Genomic DNA, 24938 nt, shown 5'->3' with positions numbered 1-24938 from the left:
TGGATTCCACCTCTCTTGCCTTCAGCTTAGACTTCCATTATTTACTGTTTCTATCTTGATTTTTAGGTAACCCGCAGTCTGCATCAGTCTCCATCTTCCCTTGAACCAAAGTGTCGGATGAAATAGCTTGCTTACTCATGCCACACATTTCTGTGCATTAGATTGCTAGCCTATTTAGAGTTTAGAAAAAAAGAAATACCTAGCTTGCAGAATAAAAAACAAATTCCCTAATTACACCCAGTTAACTGGAGAAGGATACAACAAAGTTTAAGACATAGCTGTACCCTCACAGTGAATGATTTAGACTTCTGTGTCTTGTCTACAATGATTAAAAATGATACGGAAAGCTTTTCGTGACACCTGGCTAAAATATCTCAGTTAGGATAATGTTAGACTAAAGATAAAAAAGGTCCTTGGTTCAATCCTGGGTTGTGCCAAAGACCAAGCACTCAGCTTGTTAGGCATGTTTCTTTCTTGGAGTCACTCTCAAGTGACATTTTATTTCATTGATAAAAACTTGCATCAACCTGATCGACATGCCATCGGTACAAAAGAGAACTTATTTTCTATCTTCCTTTCAAAATGGCTTCCACCTCTCTTGCCTTCAGCTTTGACTTCCATTATTTCCCGTTTCTATCTTGATTTTAATGTAAACCGTAGCCGGCGTCATCTTCCATTTTCCCATGAGCCAAACTGTCAAATGATATAGCTTGCTTGGTCATGCCACACATTTCTGTTTATGAGAGTGGTAGCCTATTCAGAGTTTAGAAAAAAAGAAGTACCTACCTCGCGTAGCAAAAAAGTAAAGGAGTAATTGCCCCCAGTTAGCTACAGAAGGATACAGCAAAGTGTAACACATAGCTGTACCCTCACAGTGAATGATTGCGACTTATATTTCTTGTCTACAATGATTAACAATAATAAGGAAGGCACTGTGAAAAAACGGGCTGAAAGAGCTCAGTTGCGAGGACGTCAAACTTTAGATCTAAGGGTCCCTGGTTAAATCCTTGGTTTGGTCAAAGACTGAGCAGCTAGTTCGTCAGGCAAGTTTCTTTTTTGGAGTCAGCTTCCGGTGACGTTTTATTTAATTAATAAAACCTTTCATCAACCTAATTGACATACCATCAGTACAAGACAGTACGTGTTTTCTATCTTCCTTTGAAAATGGATTCCACCTCTCTTGCCTTCAGCTTTGACTTCCATTATTTCCCGTTTCTATCTCGATTTTAGGGTAAACTGTAGCCTGCATCATTTTCCATCTAACCTTGGACCAAAGTGTCAGATGATATAGCTTGCTTCCTCATGCCACACATTTCTGTGTATTAGATTGCTAGCCTATTTAGCGTTTAGAAAAAAAGAAATACCTAGCTTGCGCAATAAAAAATAAATTGACTAATTGTGCCCAGTTAGCTGCAGAAGGATACAGCATACTTTAACACATAGATGTACCCTCCTAGTGATTGATCAGATGCCCACTTGTTGCCTACAATGATTAAGAATCATCAGGAAGGTATTCTTTGACAACTGGCCGAAATAGCTCAGTTGGGAGAGCGTTAGACTGAAGATCTAAAGGTCCCTGGTTCAATCCCGGGTTTTGGCAAGGACTGAGCACCTAGCTAATTAGGTGTAGTTCTCTCTTGGAGTCAGCTTCAGTAGACATTTTAGTTCATAGATGAAACCTTTCAATAACCTGATCGACATACCATCAGTAGAGCACAGCACTTGCGTTCTATCTTCCTTTGAAAATGGCTTCCACCTCTCTTGCCTTCAGCTTTGACTTCCATTATTTCCAGTTTCTATCTTGATTTTAATGTAAAGCTTAGGCTGCATCATCTTCTATTTTCCCATGAACCAAGCTGTCAGATGATATAGCTTGCTTACTCAGCCCACACATTTGTGTGCCTATTCAGAGTTTGGAATAAAAGAAGTACCTAGGTTGCGCACCAAAAAAGTAAATGAGTAAATGCACCCAGTTAGCTGCAGAAGGATACCGGAAGTTTAAGACATAGCTGTACCCTCAAAGTGAATGATTTCGAGGTGTATGTCTTGTCTACAATGATTAAGAAGAAAACGGAGGGACCTGTGAAATAACTGGCCGAAATAGCTCAGTTGGGAGAGTGTTAGACTGAAGATCTAAAGGTCCCTGGTTCAATCCCGGGTTTTGGCAAAGACTCAGAAGGCAGCTTGTTAGGCGTGTTTCTTTCTTGGATTCAGCTTCTGGTGACGTTTTATTTAATTGATAAAACCTTTCATCAACCTAATTGACATACCATCAGTACAAGACAGTACGTGTTTTCTATCTTCCTTTGAAAATGGTTTCCACCTCTCTTGCCTTCAGCTTTGACTTCGATTATTTGCCGTTTCTATCTCGATTTTAGGGTAAACTGTAGCCTGCATCATTTTCCATCTAACCTTGGACCAAAGTGTCAGATGATATAGCTTGCTTCCTCATGCCACACATTTCTGTGTATTAGATTGCTAGCCTATTTAGCGTTTAGAAAAAAAGAAATACCTAGCTTGCGCAATAAAAAATAAATTGACTAATTGTGCCCAGTTAGCTGCAGAAGGATACAGCATACTTTAACACATAGATGTACCCTCCTAGTGATTGATCAGATGCCCACTTGTTGCCTACAATGATTAAGAATCATCAGGAAGGTATTCTCTGACAACTGGCCGAAATAGCTCAGTTGGGAGAGCGTTAGACTGAAGATCTAAAGGTCCCTGGTTCAATCCCGGGTTTCGGCAAGGACTGAGCACCTAGCTAATTAGGTGTAGTTCTCTCTCGGAGTCAGCTTCAGTAGACATTTTAGTTCATAGATGAAACCTTTCAATAACCTGATCGACATACCATCAGTAGAGCACAGCACTTGCGTTCTATCTTCCTTTCAAAATGGCTTCCACCTCTGTTGCCTTCAGCTTTGACTTCCATTATTTCCAGTTTGTATCTTGATTTTAATGTAAAGCTTAGGCTGCATCATCTTCTATTTTCCCATGAACCAAGCTGTCAGATGATATAGCTTGCTTACTCATCCCACACATTTGTGTGCCTATTCAGAGTTTGGAATAAAAGAAGTACCTAGGTTGCGCACCAAAAAAGTAAATGAGTAAATGCACCCAGTTAGCTGCAGAAGGATACCGGAAGTTTAAGACATAGCTGTACCATCAAAGTGAATGATTTGGAGGTGTATGTCTTGTCTACAATGATTAAGAAGAAAACGGAGGGAGCTGTGAAATAACTGGCCGAAATAGCTCAGTTGGGAGAGAGTTAGACTGAAGATCTAAAGGTCCCTGGTTCAATCCCGGGTTTTGGCAAAGACTCAGAAGACAGCCTTTTAGGCGTGTTTCTTTCTTGGATTCAGCTTCTGGTGACGTTTTATTTAATTGATAAAACCTTTCATCAACCTAATTGACATACCATCAGTACAAGACAGTACTTGTTTTCTATCTTCCTTTCAAAATGGATTCCACCTCTCTTGCCTTCAGCTTTGACTTCCATTATTTACTGTTTCTATCTTGATTTTTAGGTAACCCGCAGTCTGCATCAGTCTCCATCTTCCCTTGAACCAAAGTGTCGGATGAAATAGCTTGCTTACTCATGCCACACATTTCTGTGCATTAGATTGCTAGCCTATTTAGAGTTTAGAAAAAAATAAATACCTAGCTTGCAGAATAAAAAACAAATTCCCTAATTACACCCAGTTAACTGGAGAAGGATACAACAAAGTTTAAGACATAGCTGTACCCTCACAGTGAATGATTTAGACTTCTGTGTCTTGTCTACAATGATTAAAAATGATACGGAAAGCTTTTCATCACACCTGGCTAAAATATCTCAGTTAGGATAATGTTAGACTAAAGATAAAAAAGGTCCTTGGTTCAATCCTGGGTTGTGCCAAAGACCAAGCACTCAGCTTGTTAGGCATGTTTCTTTCTTGGAGTCACTCTCAAGTGACATTTTATTTCATTGATAAAAACTTGCATCAACCTGATCGACATGCCATCGGTACAAAAGAGAACTTATTTTCTATCTTCCTTTCAAAATGGCTTCCACCTCTCTTGCCTTCAGCTTTGACTTCCATTATTTCCCGTTTCTATCTTGATTTTAATGTAAACCCTAGCCGGCGTCATCTTCCATTTTCCCATGAGCCAAACTGTCAGATGATATAGCTTGCTTGGTCATGCCACACATTTCTGTTTATGAGAGTGGTAGCCTATTCAGAGTTTAGAAAAAAAGAAGTACCTACCTCGCGTAGCAAAAAAGTAAAGGAGTAATTGCCCCCAGTTAGCTACAGAAGGATACAGCAAAGTGTAACACATAGCTGTACCCTCACAGTGAATGATTGCGACTTATATTTCTTGTCTACAATGATTAACAATAATAAGGAAGGCACTGTGAAAAAACGGGCTGAAAGAGCTCAGTTGCGAGGACGTCAAACTTTAGATCTAAGGGTCCCTGGTTAAATCCTTGGTTTGGTCAAAGACTGAGCAGCTAGTTCGTCATGCAAGTTTCTTTTTTGGAGTCAGCTTCCGGTGACGTTTTATTTAATTAATAAAACCTTTCATCAACCTAATTGACATACCATCAGTACAAGACAGTACGTGTTTTCTATCTTTCTTTGAAAATGGATTCCACCTCTCTTGCCTTCAGCTTTGACTTCCATTATTTGCCGTTTCTATCTCGATTTTAGGGTAAACTGTAGCCTGCATCATTTTCCATCTAACCTTGGACCAAAGTGTCAGATGATATAGCTTGCTTCCTCATGCCACACATTTCTGTGTATTAGATTGCTAGCCTATTTAGCGTTTATAAAAAAAGAAATACCTAGCTTGCGCAATAAAAAATAAATTGACTAATTGTGCCCAGTTAGCTGCAGAAGGATACAGCATACTTTAACACATAGATGTACCCTCCTAGTGATTGATCAGATGCCCACTTGTTGCCTGCAATGATTAAGAATCATCAGGAAGGTATTCTCTGACAACTGGCCGAAATAGCTCATTTGGGAGAGCGTTAAACTGAAGATCTAAAGCTCTCTGGTTCAATCCCGGGTTTTGGCAAGGACTGAGCACCTAGCTAATTAGGTGTAGTTCTCTCTTGGAGTCAGCTTCAGTAGACATTTTAGTTCATAGATGAAACCTTTTAATAACCTGTTCGACATACCATCAGTAGAGCACAGCACTTGCGTTCTATCTTCCTTTCAAAATGGCTTCCACCTCTCTTGCCTTCAGCTTTGACTTCCATTATTTCCAGTTTCTATCTTGATTTTAATGTAAACCTTAGGCTGCATCATCTTCCATTTTCCCATGAACCAAGCTGTCAGATGATATAGCTTGCTTACTCATCCCACACATTTGTGTGCCTATTCAGAGTTTGGAATAAAAGAAGTACCTAGGTTGCGCACCAAAAAAGTAAATGAGTAATTGCACCCAGTTAGCTGCAGAAGGATACCGGAAGTTTAAGACATAGCTGTACCATCAAAGTGAATGATTTCGAGGTGTATGTCTTGTCTACAATGATTAAGAAGAATACGGAGGGACATGTGAAATAACTGGCCGAAATAGCTCAGTTGGGAGAGCGTTAGACTGAAGATCTAAAGGTCCCTGGTTCAATCCCGGGTTTTGGCAAAGACTCAGAAGACAGCTTGTTAGGCGTGTTTCTTTCTTGGATTCAGCTTCTGGTGACGTTTTATTTAATTGATAAAACCTTTCATCAACCTAATTGACATACCATCAGTACAAGACAGTACTTGTTTTCTATCTTCCTTTCAAAATGGATTCCACCTCTCTTGCCTTCAGCTTTGACTTCCATTATTTACTGTTTCTGTCTTGATTTTTAGGTAACCCGCAGTCTGCATCAGTCTCCATCTTCCCTTGAACCAAAGTGTCGGATGAAATAGCTTGCTTACTCATGCCACACATTTCTGTGCATTAGATTGCTAGCCTATTTAGAGTTTAGAAAAAAAGAAATACCTAGCTTGCAGAATAAAAAACGAATTCCCTAATTACACCCAGTTAACTGGAGAAGGATACAGCAAAGTTTAAGACATAGCTGTACCCTCACAGTGAATGATTTAGACTTCTGTGTCTTGTCTACAATGATTAAAAATGATACGGAAAGCTTTTCATGACACCTGGTTTAAATATCTCAGTTGGGAGAATGTTAGACTAAAGATAAAAAAGGTCCTTGGTTCAATCCTGGGTTGTGCCAAAGACCAAGCACTCAGCTTGTTAGGCATGTTTCTTTCTTGGAGTCACTCTCAAGGGACATTTTATTTCACTGATAAAAACTTGCATCAACCTGATCGACATGCCATCGGTACAAAAGAGCACTTATTTTCTATCTTCCTTTCAAAATGGCTTCCACCTCTCTTGCCTTCAGCTTTGACTTCCATTATTTCCCGTTTGTATCTTGATTTTGATGTAAACCGTAGGCGGCATCATCTTCCATTTTCCCATGAGCCAAACTGTCAGATGATATAGCTTGCTTAGTCATGCCACACATTTCTGTTTATGAGAATGGTAGCCTATTCAGAGTTTAGAAAAAAAGAAGTACCTAGCTCGCGTAGCAAAAAAGTAAAGGAGTAATTGCCCCCAGTTAGCTACAGAAGGATACAGCAAAGTGTAACACATAGCTGTACCCTCACAGTGAATGATTGCGACTTATATTTCTTGTCTACAATGATTAATAATAATAAGGAAGGCACTGTGAAAAAACGGGCTGAAAGAGCTCAGTTGCGAGGACGTCAAACTTTAGATCTAAGGGTCCCTGGTTAAATTCTTGGTTTGGTCAAAGACTGAGCAGCTAGTTCGTCAGGCAAGTTTCTTTTTTGGAGTCAGCTTCCGGTGACGTTTTATTTAATTAATAAAACCTTTCATCAACCTAATTGACATACCATCAGTACAAGACAGTACGTGTTTTCTATCTTCCTTTGAAAATGGATTCCACCTCTCTTGCCTTCAGCTTTGACTTCCATTATTTCCCGTTTCTATCTCGATTTTAGGGTAAACTGTAGCCTGCATCATTTTCCATCTAACCTTGGACCAAAGTGTCAGATGATATAGCTTGCTTCCTCATGCCACACATCTCTGTGTATTAGATTGCTAGCCTATTTAGCGTTTAGAAAAAAAGAAATACCTAGCTTGCGCAATAAAAAATAAATTGACTAATTGTGCCCAGTTAGCTGCAGAAGGATACAGCATACTTTAACACATAGATGTACCCTCCTAGTGATTGATCAGATGCCCACTTGTTGCCTGCAATGATTAAGAATCATCAGGAAGGTATTCTCTGACAACTGGCCGAAATAGCTCATTTGGGAGAGCGTTAAACTGAAGATCTAAAGCTCTCTGGTTCAATCCCGGGTTTTGGCAAGGACTGAGCACCTAGCTAATTAGGTGTAGTTCTCTCTTGGAGTCAGCTTCAGTAGACATTTTAGTTCATAGATGAAACCTTTTAATAACCTGTTCGACATACCATCAGTAGAGCACAGCACTTGCGTTCTATCTTCCTTTCAAAATGGCTTCCACCTCTCTTGCCTTCAGCTTTGACTTCCATTATTTCCAGTTTCTATCTTGATTTTAATGTAAACCTTAGGCTGCATCATCTTACATTTTCCCATGAACCAAGCTGTCAGATGATATAGCTTGCTTACTCATCCCACACATTTGTGTGCCTATTCAGAGTTTGGAATAAAAGAAGTACCTAGGTTGCGCACCAAAAAAGTAAATGAGTAATTGCACCCAGTTAGCTGCAGAAGGATACCGGAAGTTTAAGACATAGCTGTACCCTCAAAGTGAATGATTTCGAGGTGTATGTCTTGTCTACAATGATTAAGAAGAATACGGAGGGACATGTGAAATAAGTGGCCGAAATAGCTCAGTTGGGAGAGCGTTAGACTGAAGATCTAAAGGTCCCTGGTTCAATCCCGGGTTTCGACAAAGACTCAGAAGGCAGCTTGTTAGGCGTGTTTCTTTCTTGGATTCAGCTTCTGGTGACGTTTTATTTAATTGATAAAACTTTTCATCAACCTAATTGACATACCATCAGTACAAGACAGTACGTGTTTTCTATCTTCCTTTGAAAATGGTTTCCACCTCTCTTGCCTTCAGCTTTGACTTCGATTATTTGCCGTTTCTATCTCGATTTTAGGGTAAACTGTAGCCTGCATCATTTTCCATCTAACCTTGGACCAAAGTGTCAGATGATATAGCTTGCTTCCTCATGCCACACATTTCTGTGTATTAGATTGCTAGCCTATTTAGCGTTTATAAAAAAAGAAATACCTAGCTTGCGCAATAAAAAATAAATTGACTAATTGTGCCCAGTTAGCTGCAGAAGGATACAGCATACTTTAACACATAGATGTACCCTCCTAGTGATTGATCAGATGCCCACTTGTTGCCTACAATGATTAAGAATCATCAGGAAGGTATTCTCTGACAACTGGCCGAAATAGCTCAGTTCGGAGAGCGTTAGACTGAAGATCTAAAGGTCCCTGGTTCAATCGCGGGTTTCGGCAAGGACTGAGCACCTAGCTAATTAGGTGTAGTTCTCTCTTGGAGTCAGCTTCAGAAGACATTTTAGTTCAGAGATGAAACCTTTCAATAACCTGATCGACATACCATCAGTAGAGCACAGCACTTGCGTTCTATCTTCCTTTCAAAATGGCTTCCACCTCTCTTGCCTTCAGCTTTGACTTCCATTATTTCCAGTTTCTATCTTGATTTTAATGTAAAGCTTAGGCTGCATCATCTTCTATTTTCCCATGAACCAAGCTGTCAGATGATATAGCTTGCTTACTCATCCCACACATTTGTGTGCCTATTCAGAGTTTGGAATAAAAGAAGTACCTAGGTTGCGCACCAAAAAAGTAAATGAGTAAATGCACCCAGTTAGCTGCAGAAGGATACCGGAAGGTTAAGACATAGCTGTACCATCAAAGTGAATGATTTGGAGGTGTATGTCTTGTCTACAATGATTAAGAAGAATACGGAGGGACCTGTGAAATAAGTGGCCGAAATAGCTCAGTTGGGAGAGCGTTAGACTGAAGATCTAAAGGTCCCTGGTTCAATCCCGGGTTTTGACAAAGACTCAGAAGACAGCTTTTTAGGCGTGTTTCTTTCTTGGATTCAGCTTCTGGTGACGTTTTATTTAATTGATAAAACCTTTCATCAACCTAATTGACATACCATCAGTACAAGACAGTACTTGTTTTCTATCTTCCTTTCAAAATAGATTCCACCTCTCTTGCCTTCAGCTTTGACTTCCATTATTTACTGTTTCTATCTTGATTTTTAGGTAACCCGCAGTCTGCATCAGTCTCCATCTTCCCTTGAACCAAAGTGTCGGATGAAATAGCTTGCTTACTCATGCCACACATTTCTGTGCATTAGATTGCTAGCCTATTTAGAGTTTAGAAAAAAAGAAATACCTAGCTTGCAGAATAAAAAACAAATTCCCTAATTACACCCAGTTAACTGGAGAAGGATACAACAAAGTTTAAGACATAGCTGTACCCTCACAGTGAATGATTTAGACTTCTGTGTCTTGTCTACAATGATTAAAAATGATACGGAAAGCTTTTCATGACACCTGGCTAAAATATCTCAGTTAGGATAATGTTAGACTAAAGATAAAAAAGGTCCTTGGTTCAATCCTGGGTTGTGCCAAAGACCAAGCACTAAGCTTGTTAGGCATGTTTCTTTCTTGGAGTCACTCTCAAGTGACATTTTATTTCATTGATAAAAACTTGCATCAACCTGATCGACATGCCATCGGTACAAAAGAGAACTTATTTTCTATCTTCCTTTCAAAATGGCTTCCACCTCTCTTGCCTTCAGCTTTGACTTCCATTATTTCCCGTTTCTATCTTGATTTTAATGTAAACCGTAGCCGGCGTCATCTTCCATTTTCCCATGAGCCAAACTGTCAGATGATATAGCTTGCTTGGTCATGCCACACATTTCTGTTTATGAGAGTGGTAGCCTATTCAGAGTTTAGAAAAAAAGAAGTACCTAGCTCGCGTAGCAAAAAAGTAAAGGAGTAATTGCGCCCAGTTAGCTACAGAAGGATACAGCAAAGTGTAACACATAGCTGTACCCTCACAGTGAATGATTGCGACTTATATTTCTTGTCTACAATGATTAACAATAATAAGGAAGGCACTGTGAAAAAACGGGCTGAAAGAGCTCAGTTGCGAGGACGTCAAACTTTAGATCTAAGGGTCCCTGGTTAAATCCTTGGTTTGGTCAAAGACTGAGCAGCTAGTTCGTCAGGCAAGTTTCTTTTTTGGAGTAAGCTTCCGGTGACGTTTTATTTAATTAATAAAACCTTTCATCAACCTAATTGACATACCATCAGTACAAGACAGTACGTGTTTTCTATCTTTCTTTGAAAATGGATTCCACCTCTCTTGCCTTCAGCTTTGACTTCCATTATTTGCCGTTTCTATCTCGATTTTAGGGTAAACTGTAGCCTGCATCATTTTCCATCTAACCTTGGACCAAAGTGTCAGATGATATAGCTTGCTTCCTCATGCCACACATTTCTGTGTATTAGATTGCTAGCCTATTTAGCGTTTAGAAAAAAAGAAATACCTAGCTTGCGCAATAAAAAATAAATTGACTAATTGTGCCCAGTTAGCTGCAGAAGGATACAGCATACTTTAACACATAGATGTACCCTCCTAGTGATTGATCAGATGCCCACTTGTTGCCTGCAATGATTAAGAATCATCAGGAAGGTATTCTCTGACAACTGGCCGAAATAGCTCATTTGGGAGAGCGTTAAACTGAAGATCTAAAGATCTCTGGTTCCATCCCGGGATTTGGCAAGGACTGAGCACCTAGCTAATTAGGTGTAGTTCTCTCTTGGAGTCAGCTTCAGTAGACATTTTAGTTCATAGATGAAACCTTTTAATAACCTGTTCGACATACCATCAGTAGAGCACAGCACTTGCGTTCTATCTTCCTTTCAAAATGGCTTCCACCTCTCTTGCCTTCAGCTTTGACTTCCATTATTTCCAGTTTCTATCTTGATTTTAATGTAAACCTTAGGCTGCATCATCTTACATTTTCCCATGAACCAAGCTGTCAGATGATATAGCTTGCTTACTCATCCCACACATTTGTGTGCCTATTCAGAGTTTGGAATAAAAGAAGTACCTAGGTTGCGCACCAAAAAAGTAAATGAGTAATTGCACCCAGTTAGCTGCAGAAGGATACCGGAAGTTTAAGACATAGCTGTACCCTCAAAGTGAATGATTTCGAGGTGTATGTCTTGTCTACAATGATTAAGAAGAATACGGAGGGACCTGTGAAATAAGTGGCCGAAATAGCTCAGTTGGGAGAGCGTTAGATTGAAGATCTAAAGGTCCCTGGTTCAATCCTGGGTTTTGGCAAGGACTGAGCATCTAGGTAATTATGTGTAGTTCTCTCTTGGAGTCAGCTTCAGTAGACATTTTAGTTCATAGATGAAACCTTTTAATAACCTGATCGACATACCATCAGTAGAGCACAGCACTTGCGTTCTATCTTCCTTTCAAAATGGCTTCCACCTCTCTTGCCTTCAGCTTTGACTTCCATTATTTCCAGTTTCTATCTTGATTTTAATGTAAAGCTTAGGCTGCATCATCTTCTATTTTCCCATGAACCAAGCTGTCAGATGATATAGCTTGCTTACTCATCCCACACATTTGTGTGCCTATTGAGAGTTTGGAATAAAAGAAGTACCTAGGTTGTGCACCAAAAAAGTAAATGAGTAAATGCACCCAGTTAGCTGCAGAAGGATACCGGAAGTTTAAGACATAGCTGTACCCTCAAAGTGAATGATTTCGAGGTGTATGTCTTGTCTACAATGATTAAGAAGAATACGGAGGGACCAGGGAAATAACTGGCAGAAATAGCTCAGTTGGGAGAGCGTTAGACTGAAGATCAAAAGGTCCCTGGTTCAATCCCGGGTTTCGGCAAAGACTCAGAAGACAGCTTGTTAGGTGTGTTTCTTTCTTGGATTCAGCTTCTGGTGATGTTTTATTTAATTGATAAAACCTTTCATCAACCTAATTGACATACCATCAGTACAAGACAGTACGTGTTTTCTATCTTCCTTTCAAAATGGATTCCACCTCTCTTGCCTTCAGCTTTGACTTCCATTATTTACTGTTTCTATCTTGATTTTTAGGTAAACCGCAGTCTGCATCAGTCTCCATCTTTCCATGAACCAAAGTGTCGGATGAAATAGCTTGCTTACTCATGCCACACATTTCTGTGCATTAGATTCATAGCCTATTTAGAGTTTAGAAAAAAAGAAATACCTAGCTTGCACAATAAAAAACGAATTCCCTAATTACACCCAGTTAACTGGAGAAGGATACAGCAAAGTTTAAGACATAGCTGTACCCTCACAGTGAATGATTTAGACTTCTGTGTCTTGTCTACAATGATTAAAAATGATACGGAAAGCTTTTCGTGACACCTGGCTAAAATATCTCAGTTGGGAGAATGTTAGACTAAAGATAAAAAAGGTCCTTGGTTCAATCCTGGGTTGTGCCAAAGACCAAGCACTCAGCTTGTAGGCATATTTCTTTCTTGGAGTCACTCTCAAGTGACATTTTATTTCATTGATAAAAACTTGCATCAACCTGATCGACATGCCATCGGTACAAAAGAGCACTTATTTTCTATCTTCCTTTCAAAATGGCTTCCACCTCTCTTGCCTTCAGCTTTGACTTCCATTATTTCCCGTTTCTATCTTGATTTTAATGTAAACCGTAGCCTGCGTCATCTTTCATTTTCCCATGAGCCAAACTGTCAGATGATATAGCTTGCTTAGTCATGCCACACATTTCTGTTTATGAGAGTGGTAGCCTATTCAGAGTTTAGAAAAAAAGAAGTACCTACCTCGCGTAGCAAAAAAGTAAAGGAGTAATTGCCCCCAGTTAGCTACAGAAGGATACAGCAAAGTGTAACACATAGCTGTACCCTCACAGTGAATGATTGCGACTTATATTTCTTGTCTACAATGATTAACAATAATAAGGAAGGCACTGTGAAAAAACGGGCTGAAAGAGCTCAGTTGCGAGGACGTCAAACTTTAGATCTAAGGGTCCCTGGTTAAATCCTTGGTTTGGTCAAAGACTGAGCAGCTAGTTCGTCAGGCAAGTTTCTTTTTTGGAGTCAGCTTCCGGTGACGTTTTATTTAATTAATAAAACCTTTCATCAACCTAATTGACATACCATCAGTACAAGACAGTACGTGTTTTCTATCTTCCTTTGAAAATGGATTCCACCTCTCTTGCCTTCAGCTTTCACTTCCATTATTTGCCGTTTCTATCTCGATTTTAGGGTAAACTGTAGCCTGCATCATTTTCCATCTAACCTTGGACCAAAGTGTCAGATGATATGGCTTGCTTCCTCATGCCACACATTTCTGTGTATTAGATTGCTAGCCTATTTAGCGTTTAGAAAAAAAGAAATACCTAGCTTGCGCAATAAAAAAGAAATTGACTAATTGTGCCCAGTTAGCTGCAGAAGGATACAGCATACTTTAACACATAGATGTACCCTCCTAGTGATTGATCAGATGCCAACTTGTTGCCTACAATGATTAAGAATCATCAGGAAGGTATTCTTTGACAACTGGCCGAAATAGCTCAGTTGGGAGAGTGTTAGACTGAAGATCTAAAGGTCCCTGGTTCAATCCCGGGTTTCGGCAAGGACTGAGCACCTAGCTAATTAGGTGTAGTTCTCTCTTGGAGTCAGCTTCAGTAGACATTTTAGTTCATAGATGAAACCTTTCAATAACCTCAATGACATACCATCAGTAGAGCACATCACTTGCGTTCTATCTTCCTTTCTAAATGGCTTCCACCTCTCTTGCCTTCAGCTTTGACTTCCATTATTTCCAGTTTCTATCTTGATTTTAATGTAAAGCTTAGGCTGCATCATCTTCTATTTTCCCATGAACCAAGCTGTCAGATGATATAGCTTGCTTACTCATCCCACACATTTGTGTGCCTAATCAGAGTTTGGAATAAAAGAATTACCTAGGTTGCGCACCAAAAAAGTAAATGAGTAAATGCACCCAGTTAGCTGCAGAAGGATACCGGAAGTTTAAGACATAGCTGTTGGAAAATGGGTTATTGGTAGGGCAGGTAGGTACCTACACCTAGCAACAAGCCACTAACCTCCACATAGGTACAGTTAGGTCTCAGTAAATTAATCCCAGCTCAACCCTTGGTAGCTTGGCATCGAGTGTCAAGGCTTAACTTAGGAGACAAAGTGTAAAGCATTCAAATATCACAAAACAGTAATTAAATAAAACACAGGAAACAATTTAAAAATCCAAAACCAATTTATAAAAATAGCTTATATTTTTATCTTTAAAATGACACAAAAACGAATAAAATCGGTTCAGGGGAACCGGAGATATGAATTTTTAAAGAATTATTACTTTTCTAGCGCTTAGAAACAAAAAGCGCCAATCGGGTCATCTGGTTGCACCTCGACCGGGGCAAAGTCAAACTTTCAGACCGACCGCGATGGAGCCCTGCTCTGCTACAGGTCGCGGGAGGCCTCGGTTAAAAAGTTACCTTCTGACTTAGTCTTTATTTTGAAGATTTTTCTTCAGCGGGACGAACCTGCCAGTCGAATCTGACCTCCTGGAGCCCTTGTCCAGATACGCGATGTGGGTTTCCTCGGTGGAGACTTTTACCTTCGGACTTAGTCGTTTTTTCGAGATGAAAATCCTTCGACCGGGGTAAACCTGGATCTTGATCCGACGTCCGTGGAGCCCTTCTCGGATACGATGGCTGGAAGGTCCCGGTCAACTTTTTACGTTCGGACTTAGTCTCTTTTTTGGATGTTTTTCTTTACCGGGACGAACCACGAAGTCAGGCCGGGTCGCGGTTGAGGCTAGCCGGCCAGAATTTCCGCGTCGGGTCGTTCACTTTATGGAGCTTTTTTTCAAAAATTCTCCAATCTTTTCCAAACTTCTGGGGCTTCACCCAGATGTTCTTTTAAGGTTCTTTTGGGGTCCACAGCTCACCCCAAGGGTCCAGAAGTTCTGTGATGGTCCTTGGGAAGTGCGGACTTCAACTCCCAGAATACACCTGGCGCAAACTCCTTTTTGGCCACTGGACAGTGGTCAGCTGGTCACTTTTTCAGGAGTTGGTGCAGGGGACTCTGGATAGCAATTTTTCACCTGTAGCAAACAGGGAGTCCCTCCTTGAACCAGTGGAAGCCAGGCAAAGTCCTTCTTGTGGTGAAGCCCAAGTGTGCAGCTGGTGCAGTCTTTCTGAGTGCAGGGTCCAGGTGCAGGCCAGGGGTCCAGCAGGGCAGTCCTTCTTCTCCTTGTAGTTCCTTCTTCTTGAAATTTGGTGGGGATCTGAGGCGTGGGTGCAGGTCTGCCAGTTTTATCCTTGCTCCTGGGTGAAAAGCAGGGGGGCCCTGGTTCTCCAATCAGGGACAGGGTCGTCCCCCTGTGATGACCACTTCCTGGGAAGTGTGGCAAAAATCCATCCCAGAAGTCAACAATCTCTAAAAATCCAAAATGGATGAATCTGATTTTTGGAGGAGAGATCTGGCTGAGCCCACCCACTGGTGTGGCTAAAAATCATAAACACACCCCTCTCCTGCCCTCTCCTAATCTAATCAAGGGGGCACCTAGCTGTCTGGGGTTGCAGGATGTGGGGGTGTTGCTGGGTGCTCCAGATGTCCTTATCTGCCTTTGAAGACCAGTTTGGCAGCCCTCCCCCTTCCTGCCTCACCATCTGCTGAGGGGAGATTCTCTCCCCCAAGCACATTCCTTTGTGTGAAGCCAGGCCACTTCACACCTCATTAAAGTAGCCTGGCAGAAGCTGCTGCAGGCTGGCCAATCAGAGCACAGCAGCAAAAACAATGCAGAGCTGAAATTGGCAACTTTTTAGGTAAAGTCTAAACTTTTTACCTGCACTAGTTATATTAAATCCAACAACTGGAAGTTGTGGGATTTATTATAACAATCAATTTGATACCAAATTCTTGGTATGTAACATTTAAGGAGACTTTAAAATTTAAAATAAAGTCTGCCCATTCTAGCCTATGAAGGCCATTTACTTCAATGAGGGAAAAACGAATTTGGCTGTTTTTACCTCACCAGGGCTTATAAATCTATTTTTATAAAGTCCCTGCTTATAGTTACATGGCACCCAGCCCTAGGGGCATATAGGGCACACCTTAGGGGTGACTTATATGTAAAAATAAGGTAGTTTAAGACTTTGGAAGTACATTTAATTCCAAAGTCGAATTTGCATATAACTTTAATTTAAAAGCAGCCAGCAAGGCAGGCTTGCTTTTAAAATGACACTGGGCACCTCAGCAATGCACCTAGGTGTGCACCACCTTTGCTGTGGTCCCTAAACCTACATGCCCTACCATATACTAGGGACTTACAGGTAGGTTAACTTAGCCAATTATAATTAGCCTAATTTGCATATCCATTTTACACAGAGCACAGGCCCTGGGACTGGTTAGCAGTACCCAGGGCACCATCAGAGTCAGGAAAACACCAGCATAAAGTGGAAAATGGGGGCAAAAAGTTATGGGGCCTCTGCAATCAGCCCTAGTTTCTCACACAACCCCCCCCAAGCCCACACGCCCAGGAGACTCAGCCCAACCCTGGGAGAGTCTTCCTGGCTTGTTAGGCGAGGAAGACAGTGAAGAAAACTGGCTGTCCCTTTGCAGGGCCTACTCTGCCTTATATCCTCCTGTCAGGGTCACTCCCTCTGGGTAGTGAAGCCATCCCAACAGTAAAAGGACCCAACACAAACTGAAACTTTCCTCTAGGGGGGTCTTCCTCCTTTCTCTCTGCCAACTTGGGTAGTGAGGTGCCCACCTCCCCTACTCCAAACTTTGCTAGGGCAACACCTAGCTTACCCAAAGAGGTCACCCAACACTTGAGCAACCCCACCATGACCAATAGGGTCAGGGGGCCTACTTTGCTATTGGCCCTGGGGTCTGCCTCCCAGGCCAAGTACATTGCTGCCAGGAAGGCTAGCACCCAGCAGAGGCTACTGACAGCTGTCAGTACCCAGAACCACACCCTAAGCTCTCCACTGACAGGTGGCTGAGCTGCTTTAGGGGCAACTTTGGGGTCCTGGCACCCCTCTTGCTGTCTAGAGTGGGGGGCTACCACCTCCTGTGGCGGACACCCTCCTTCCACTCTCCCTTCTGTCAGTGCAGGGGCAACACCTTGCATCTGGACAGCTGCCTGACTACTCAGGACTTCCTTGGGGTCAGGTAAGGCCTCACCAGTGCCAACTCTGGGCTCCCCCCTTACTGGGGCAGAAGGCCCTTGGCTCCCTGGAACTCTCTTTAAGAGTGGACTACCCCTCCTTTTCTTCTTTCCTTTTCTTGGGGACCCCTGTCTCCTAACTGTAGGGACTGACTCCCCAGGACTTTGGGTTGGGGGGGCGCCCTGGGTGACCACCCCATCTGGGACCAGACTCACCTCTGGGAGGTCATTGCCCAGGATACAATCTAGGGGGAGGTCAGCACTGACTACCACCCTAATCCAGTCAAGGATACCCTCCCTCTCTAGGGGCACTATGGCTACAGGTTTGGAGGTGACCTCCCCTGTGGCTATCCTGACTTTCTTTGTCTTTCCTGGGACATACATGTCTGGGGTCACTAACCGGTCACTCACTATAGTGTGACTGGCACAGGTGTCTCTCAGGCCAGTGGTAGGGATCCCATTCACTTGAATGTGGTGGAAGTGCCTACTCCCACCCTCAGGGATCACCAGCTTACCATCTGGTCCTGTCTCCCAGCTAAATGCTAGGAGGACTTCATCATCTGAGGAATCCTCCTCTATGGCTACACTGGACAGCCCAGTGCTAACCACCTTCTTTGGACAGGCTGCATCTCCTCTGAAGTGACCTGTCTGCTGACAGTCAAAGCAAGCCCTACTGTCCAAGAGCTTTTTTAACCCTGGGTCTAACTGTCTCTGCTGGTCAGAGTGGGATTTACTCTCCTCCTTCTTAGGGTTCTGGGGTACAGAGGGAGTCTCTGTGGTGGGCTTACCACCTCCCTCCTTAGGTTTTTGGGGACCTGTCCCCCCCTTCTTGGAGTCTCCCCCCTGGGACTTGACAACCACCCTGGTTCTCAACCACTCATCAGCTGCCTCCCCTAGCTCTCTAGGGTTGGTCTGCTTAGAGTCCACTAGATGCTGGCGTAACCTTTCTTGGATACAATTGGTCAAGATGTGCTCTCTCATGATCAGATTGTATAACCCCTGATAAGTATCTACTTTGTTACCAATAATCCAGCCCTCTAGTGCCTTTAGTGAAATGTCCACAAAGTCAACCCAAGACTGGGTACTGACCTTCTGGGTGTCCCTGAACTTCATTCTATATTGCTCTGGGGTCAGACCAAACTTCTTGGCTAAGCACCTCTTCATACTAGGGTATGAATCTGCCTCCTCCCCCCTTAAGGTCAGAAGCCTATCCCTCCCTGAGTTGGGGACCAACTCCCACAAAAGGGAACCCCAGTATTGAGGCCTAACCCTTCTCATTTGGAGTGCCCTCTCAAAGGCCCCCAGCCACTTATCTATGTCATCCCCCTCTACATAAGCAGGAACCACCCCCTTGGGTAATCTGGGGCAAACTCCCCCACCCATGGACACCTCAGCTTCTTTATCGCTGCTTCCATCTCTTTTCTCTTTGTATGCCCACTTTTTCTTTTCTAGGGCCAGCTTCTCTGCTTCCAAAGCTATATATGCTAGCTGGGCCTCCAGCTCTCTTTCTCTGATGGATGGGTTCTCTCCTCCTGAAAGGACCCCCTTCCCACCACTAGCTTTGGATCTGCCCCTAGTGACTGTATTTACTGAGGACCGTTCTTCCTCATCCTCACTTGGGCTCAGATGCCTTCCCTCCCCTGAGTGGTTAGAGCTTGCATCCTCCCTTCTTTCTCCCTCCTCTGGAGCTTCTTCTGACTCTACCTCTTGGGCCTCAGCCCATGCTGTCAGAGATGTGATCAGGATTTGCTTCCTGAGATCAGTGGTTGCAGGCAACCCTCTTTCAATACACAACCCCCTAAGCTGGACTACTGTCAGTGTGGGTAGGCTAGCCAGATCAAGCTCCATGGTTCCCTAGTTTTGTGTCAACAAAAACTTTTTGCAAAAATTGGAAACAAGAATTTAGAAAAATTAAAAAAAATCAATAATTGAAATTAATCCAAATTAAAAATTAAAAACAATTTTTGCACTAGGACAATTTAAAGGATTTTTAATTTGTTTTACCTAAAACTGTAACGTGATATTGAACACAAGTACAGGATCCCGTCGCTGCTTCCAATTATGTTGGAAAATGGGTTATTGGTAGGGCAGGTAGGTACCTACACCTAGCAACAAGCCACTAACCTCCACATAGGTACAGTTAGGTCTCAGTAAATTAATCCCAGCTCAACCCTTGGTAGCTTGGCATCGAGCGTCAAGGCTTAACTTAGGAGACAAAGTGTAAAGCATTCAAATATCACAAAACAGTAATTAAATAAAACACAGGAAACAGTTTAAAAATCCAAAACCAATTCATAAAAATAGCTTATATTTTTATCTTTAAAATGACACAAAAACGAATAAAATCGGTTCAGGGGAACCGGAGATATGAATTTTTAAAGAATTATTACTTTTCTAGCGCTTAGAAACAAAAAGCGCCAATCGGGTCATCTGGTTGCACCTCGACCGGGGCAAAGTCAAACTTTCAGGCCGACCGCGATGGAGCCCTGCTCGGCTACAGGTCGCGGGAGGCCTCGGTTAAAAAGTTACCTTCTGACTTAGTCTTTATTTTGAAGATTTTTCTTCAGCGGGACGAACCTGCCAGTCGAATCCGACCTCCTGGAGCCCTTGTCCGGATACGCGATGTGGGTTTCCTCGGTGGAGACTTTTACCTTCGGATTTAGTCGTTTTTTCGAGATGAAAATCCTTCGACCAGGGTAAACCTGGATCTTGATCCGACGTCCGTGGAGCCCTTCTCGGATACGATGGCTGGAAGGTCCCGGTCAACTTTTTACGTTCGGACTTAGTCTCTTTTTTGGATGTTTTTCTTTACCGGGACGAACCACGAAGTCAGGCCGGGTCGCGGTTGAGGCAAGCCGGCTAGAATTTCCGCGTCGGGTCGGTCACTTTATGGAGCTTTTTTTTAAAAATTCTCCAATCTTTTCCAAACTTCTGGGGTTTCACCCAGATGTTCTTTTAAGGTTCTTTTGGGGTCCACAGCTCACCCCAAGGGTCCAGAAGTTCTGTGATGGTCCTTGGGAAGTGCGGACTTCAACTCCCAGAATACACCTGGCGCAAACTCCTTTTTGGCCACTGGACAGTGGTCAGCTGGTCACTTTTTCAGGAGTTGGTGCAGGGGACTCTGGATAGCAATTTTTCACCAGTAGCAAACAGGGAGTCCCTCCTTGAACCAGTGGAAGCCAGGCAAAGTCCTTCTTGTGGTGAAGCCCAAGTGTGCAGCTGGTGCAGTCTTTCTGAGTGCAGGGTCCAGGTGCAGGCCAGGGGTCCAGCAGGGCAGTCCTTCTTCTCCTTGTAGTTCCTTCTTCTTGAAATTTGGTGGGGATCTGAGGCGTGGGTGCAGGTCTGCCAGTTTTATCCTTGCTCCTGGGTGAAAAGCAGGGGGGCCCTGGTTCTCCAATCAGGGACAGGGCCGTCCCCCTGTGATGACCACTTCCTGGGAAGTGTGGCAAAAATCCATCCCAGAAGGCAACAGTCTTTAAAAATCCAAAATGGATGAATCTGATTTTTGGAGGAGAGATCTGGCTGAGCCCACCCACTGGTGTGGCTAAAAATCATAAACACACCCCTCTCCTGCCCTCTCCTAATCTAATCAAGGGGGCACCTAGCTGTCTGGGGTTGCAGGATGTGGGGGTGTTGCTGGGTGCTCCAGATGTCCTTCTCTGCCTTTGAAGACCAGTTTGGCAGCCCTCCCCCTTCCTGCCTCACCATCTGCTGAGGGGAGATTCTCTCCCCCAAGCACATTCCTTTGTGTGAAGCCAGGCCACTTCACACCTCATTAAAGTAGCCTGGCAGAAGCTGCTGCAGGCTGGCCAATCAGAGCACAGCAGCAAAAACAATGCAGAGCTGAAATTGGCAACTTTTTAGGTAAAGTCTAAACTTTTTACCTGCACTAGTTATATTAAATCCAACAACTGGAAGTTGTGGGATTTATTATAACAATCAATTTGATACCAAATTCTTGGTATGTAACATTTAAGGAGACTTTAAAATTTAAAATAAAGTCTGCCCATTCTAGCCTATGAAGGCCATTTACTTCAATGAGGGAAAAACGAATTTGGCTGTTTTTACCTCACCAGTGCTTATAAATCTATTTTTATAAAGTCCCTGCTTATAGTTACATGGCACCCAGCCCTAGGGGCACATAGGGCACACCTTAGGGGTGACTTATATGTAAAAATAAGGTAGTTTAAGACTTTGGAAGTACCTTTAATTCCAAAGTCGAATTTGCATATAACTTTAATTTAAAAGCAGCCAGCAAGGCAGGCTTGCTTTTAAAATGACACTGGGCACCTCAGCAATGCACCTAGGTGTGCACCACCTATGCTGTGGTCCCTAAACCTACATGCCCTACCATATACTAGGGACTTATAGGTAGGTTAACTTAGCCAATTATAATTAGCCTTATTTGCATATCCATTTTACACAGAGCACAGGCCCTGGGACTGGTTAGCAGTACCCAGGGCACCATCAGAGTCAGGAAAACACCAGCATAAAGTGGAAAATGGGGGCAAAAAGTTATGGGGCCTCTGCAATCAGCCCTAGTTTCTCACAATAGCTGTACCCTCAAAGTGAATGATTTCGAGGTGTATGTCTTGTCTACAATCATTAAGAAGAAAACGGAGGGACCTGTCAAATGACTGGCCGAAATAGCTCAGTTGGGAGAGCGTTAGACTGAAGATCTAAAGGTCCCTGGTTCAATCCCGGGTTTCGGCAAAGACTCAGAAGACAGCTTGTTAGGTGTGTTTCTTTCTTGGATTCAGCTTCTGGGGACGTTTTATTTAATTGATAAAATCTTTCATCAACCTAATTGACATACCATCAGTACAAGACAGTACTTGTTTTCTATCTTCCTTTCAAAATGGATTCCACCTCTCTTGCCTTCAGCTTTGACTTCCATTATTTACTGTTTCTATCTTGATTTTTAGGTAACCCGCAGTCTGCATCAGTCTCCATCTTCCCTTGAACCAAAGTGTCGGATGAAATAGCTTGCTTACTCATGCCACACATTTCTGTGCATTAGATTGCTAGCCTATTTAGAGTTTAGAAAAAAAGAAATACCTAGCTTGCACAATAAAAAACGAATTCCCTAATTACACCCAGTTAACTGGAGAAGGATACAGCAAAGTTTAAGACATAGCTGTACCCTCACTGTAAATGATTTAGACTTCTGTGTCTTGTCTACAATGATTAAAAAAGATACGGAAAGCTTTTTGTGACACCTGGCTAAAATATCTCAGTTGGGAGAGTGTTAAACTAAAGATAAAAAAGGTCCTTGGTTCAATCCTGGGTTGTGCCAAAGACCAAGCACTCAGCTTGGTAGGCATGTTTCTTTCTTGGAGTCACTCTCAAGTGACATTTTATTTCATTGATAAAAACTTGCATCAACCTGATCGACATGCCATCGGTACAAAAGAGAACTTATTTTCTATCTTCCTTTCAAAATGGCTTCCACCTCTCTTGCCTTCAGCTTTGACTTCCATTATTTCCCGTTTGTATCTTGATTTTGATGTAAACCGTAGGCGGCGTCATCTTCCATTTTCCCATGAGCCAAACTGTCAGATGATATAGCTTGCTTAGTCATGCCACACATTTCTGTTTATGAGAGTGGTCGCCTATTCAGAGTTTAGAAAAAAAGAAGTACCTACCTCGCGTAGCAAAAAAGTAAAGGAGTAATTGCCCCCAGTTAGCTACAGAAGGATACAGCAAAGTGTAACACATAGCTGTACCCTCACAGTGAATGATTGCGACTTATATTTCTTGTCTACAATGATTAACAATAATAAGGAAGGCACTGTGAAAAAACGGGCTGAAAGAGCTCAGTTGCGAGGACGTCAAACTTTAGATCTAAGGGTCCCTGGTTAAATCCTTGGTTTGGTCAAAGACTGAGCAGCTAGTTCGTCAGGCAAGTTTCTTTTTTGGAGTCAGCTTCCGGTGACGTTTTATTTAATTAATAAAACCTTTCATCAACCTAATTGACATACCATCAGTACAAGACAGTACGTGTTTTCTATCTTCCTTTGAAAATGGATTCCACCTCTCTTGCCTTCAGCTTTGAATTCCATTATTTCCCGTTTCTATCTCGATTTTAGGGTAAACTGTAGCCTGCATCATTTTCCATCTAACCTTGGACCAAAGTGTCAGATGATATAGCTTGCTTCCTCATGCCACACATTTCTGTGTATTAGATTGCTAGCCTATTTAGCGTTTAGAAAAAAAGAAATACCTAGCTTGCGCAATAAAAAATAAATTGACTAATTGTGCCCAGTTAGCTGCAGAAGGATACAGCATACTTTAACACATAGATGTTCCCTCCTAGTGATTGATCAGATGCCCACTTGTTGCCTACAATGATTAAGAATCATCAGGAAGGTATTCTCTGACAACTGGCTGAAATAGCTCAGTTGGGAGAGCGTTAGACTGAAGATCTAAAGATCCCTGGTTCAAACCCGGGTTTCGGCAAGGACTGAGCACCTAGCTAATTAGGTGTAGTTCTCTCTTGGAGTCAGCTTCAGTAGACATTTTAGTTCATAGATGAAACCTTTTAATAACCTGATCGACATACCATCAGTAGAGCACAGCACTTGCGTTCTATCTTCCTTTCAAAATGGCTTCCACCTCTCTTGCCATCAGCTTTGACTTCCATTATTTCCAGATTCTATCTTGATTTTAATGTAAAGCTTAGGCTGCATCATCTTCCATTTTCCCTTGAACCAAGCTGTCAGATGATATAGCTTGCTTACTCATCCCACACATTTGTGTGCCTATTGAGAGTTTGGAATAAAAGAAGTACCTAGGTTGTGCACCAAAAAAGTAAATGAGTAAATGCACCCAGTTAGCTGCAGAAGGATACCGGAAGTTTAAGACATAGCTGTACCCTCAAAGTGAATGATTTAGAGGTGTATGTCTTGTCTACAATGATTAAGAAGAATACGGAGGGACCTGTGAAATAAGTGGCCGAAATAGCTCAGTTGGGAGAGCGTTAGATTGAAGATCTAAAGGTCCCTGGTTCAATCCCAGGTTTTGGCAAGGACTGAGCACCTAGCTAATTAGGTGTAGTTCTCTCTTGGAGTCAGCTTCAGTAGACATTTTAGTTCATAGATGAAACCTTTTAATAACCTGATCAACATACCATCAGTAGAGCACAGCACTTGCGTTCTATCTTCCTTTCAAAATGGCTTCCACCTCTGTTGCCTTCAGCTTTGACTTCCATTATTTCCAGTTTCTATCTTGATTTTAATGTAAAGCTTAGGCTGCATCATCTTCCATTTTCCCATGAACCAAGCTGTCAGATGATATAGCTTGCTTACTCATCCCACACATTTGTGTGCCTATTCAGAGTTTGGAATAAAAGAAGTACCTAGGTTGCGCACCAAAAAATTTAATGAGTAATTGCACCCAGTTAGCTGCAGAAGGATACCGGAAGTTTAAGACATAGCTGTACCCTCAAAGTGAATGATTTCGGGGTGTATGTCTTGTCTACAATGATTAAGAAAAATACGGAGGGACCTGCGCAATAAGTGGCTGAAATAGCTCAGTTGGGAGAGCGTTAGACTGAAGATCTAAAGGTCCCTGGTTCAATCCCGGGTTTCGGCAAAGACTCAGAAGACAGCTTGTTAGGTGTGTTTCTTTCTTGGATTCAGCTTCTGGTGACGTTTTATTTAATTGA

At 42.3% G+C, this 24938-nt stretch overlaps 6 non-coding genes across 6 annotated transcripts; all 6 read left to right on the top strand.

Moving 5' to 3' along the window:
- Nucleotides 1-1527: 1527 nt before the first annotated feature.
- On the top strand, nucleotides 1528-1600 carry TRNAF-GAA (transfer RNA phenylalanine (anticodon GAA)). Its single transcript has one exon. It is a non-coding gene; the product is annotated as a tRNA-Phe (tRNA).
- A 1075-nt stretch (nucleotides 1601-2675) lies between these two features.
- TRNAF-GAA (transfer RNA phenylalanine (anticodon GAA)) lies at nucleotides 2676-2748 on the top strand. Its single transcript has one exon. It is a non-coding gene; the product is annotated as a tRNA-Phe (tRNA).
- Nucleotides 2749-5555: 2807 nt separating this feature from the next.
- TRNAF-GAA (transfer RNA phenylalanine (anticodon GAA)) lies at nucleotides 5556-5628 on the top strand. The gene has a single exon. It is a non-coding gene; the product is annotated as a tRNA-Phe (tRNA).
- Nucleotides 5629-13641: 8013 nt separating this feature from the next.
- TRNAF-GAA (transfer RNA phenylalanine (anticodon GAA)) lies at nucleotides 13642-13714 on the top strand. Its single transcript has one exon. It is a non-coding gene; the product is annotated as a tRNA-Phe (tRNA).
- An 8198-nt stretch (nucleotides 13715-21912) lies between these two features.
- TRNAF-GAA (transfer RNA phenylalanine (anticodon GAA)) lies at nucleotides 21913-21985 on the top strand. The gene has a single exon. It is a non-coding gene; the product is annotated as a tRNA-Phe (tRNA).
- A 2240-nt stretch (nucleotides 21986-24225) lies between these two features.
- On the top strand, nucleotides 24226-24298 carry TRNAF-GAA (transfer RNA phenylalanine (anticodon GAA)). Its single transcript has one exon. It is a non-coding gene; the product is annotated as a tRNA-Phe (tRNA).
- The last annotated feature ends 640 nt before the right edge of the window (nucleotides 24299-24938 follow it).

Source organism: Pleurodeles waltl, chromosome 8 (genome assembly GCF_031143425.1).
Source record: "Pleurodeles waltl isolate 20211129_DDA chromosome 8, aPleWal1.hap1.20221129, whole genome shotgun sequence".
Lineage (NCBI taxonomy): Eukaryota > Metazoa > Chordata > Amphibia > Caudata > Salamandridae > Pleurodeles > Pleurodeles waltl.
This window is presented reverse-complemented; position numbering and strand designations above follow the sequence as displayed.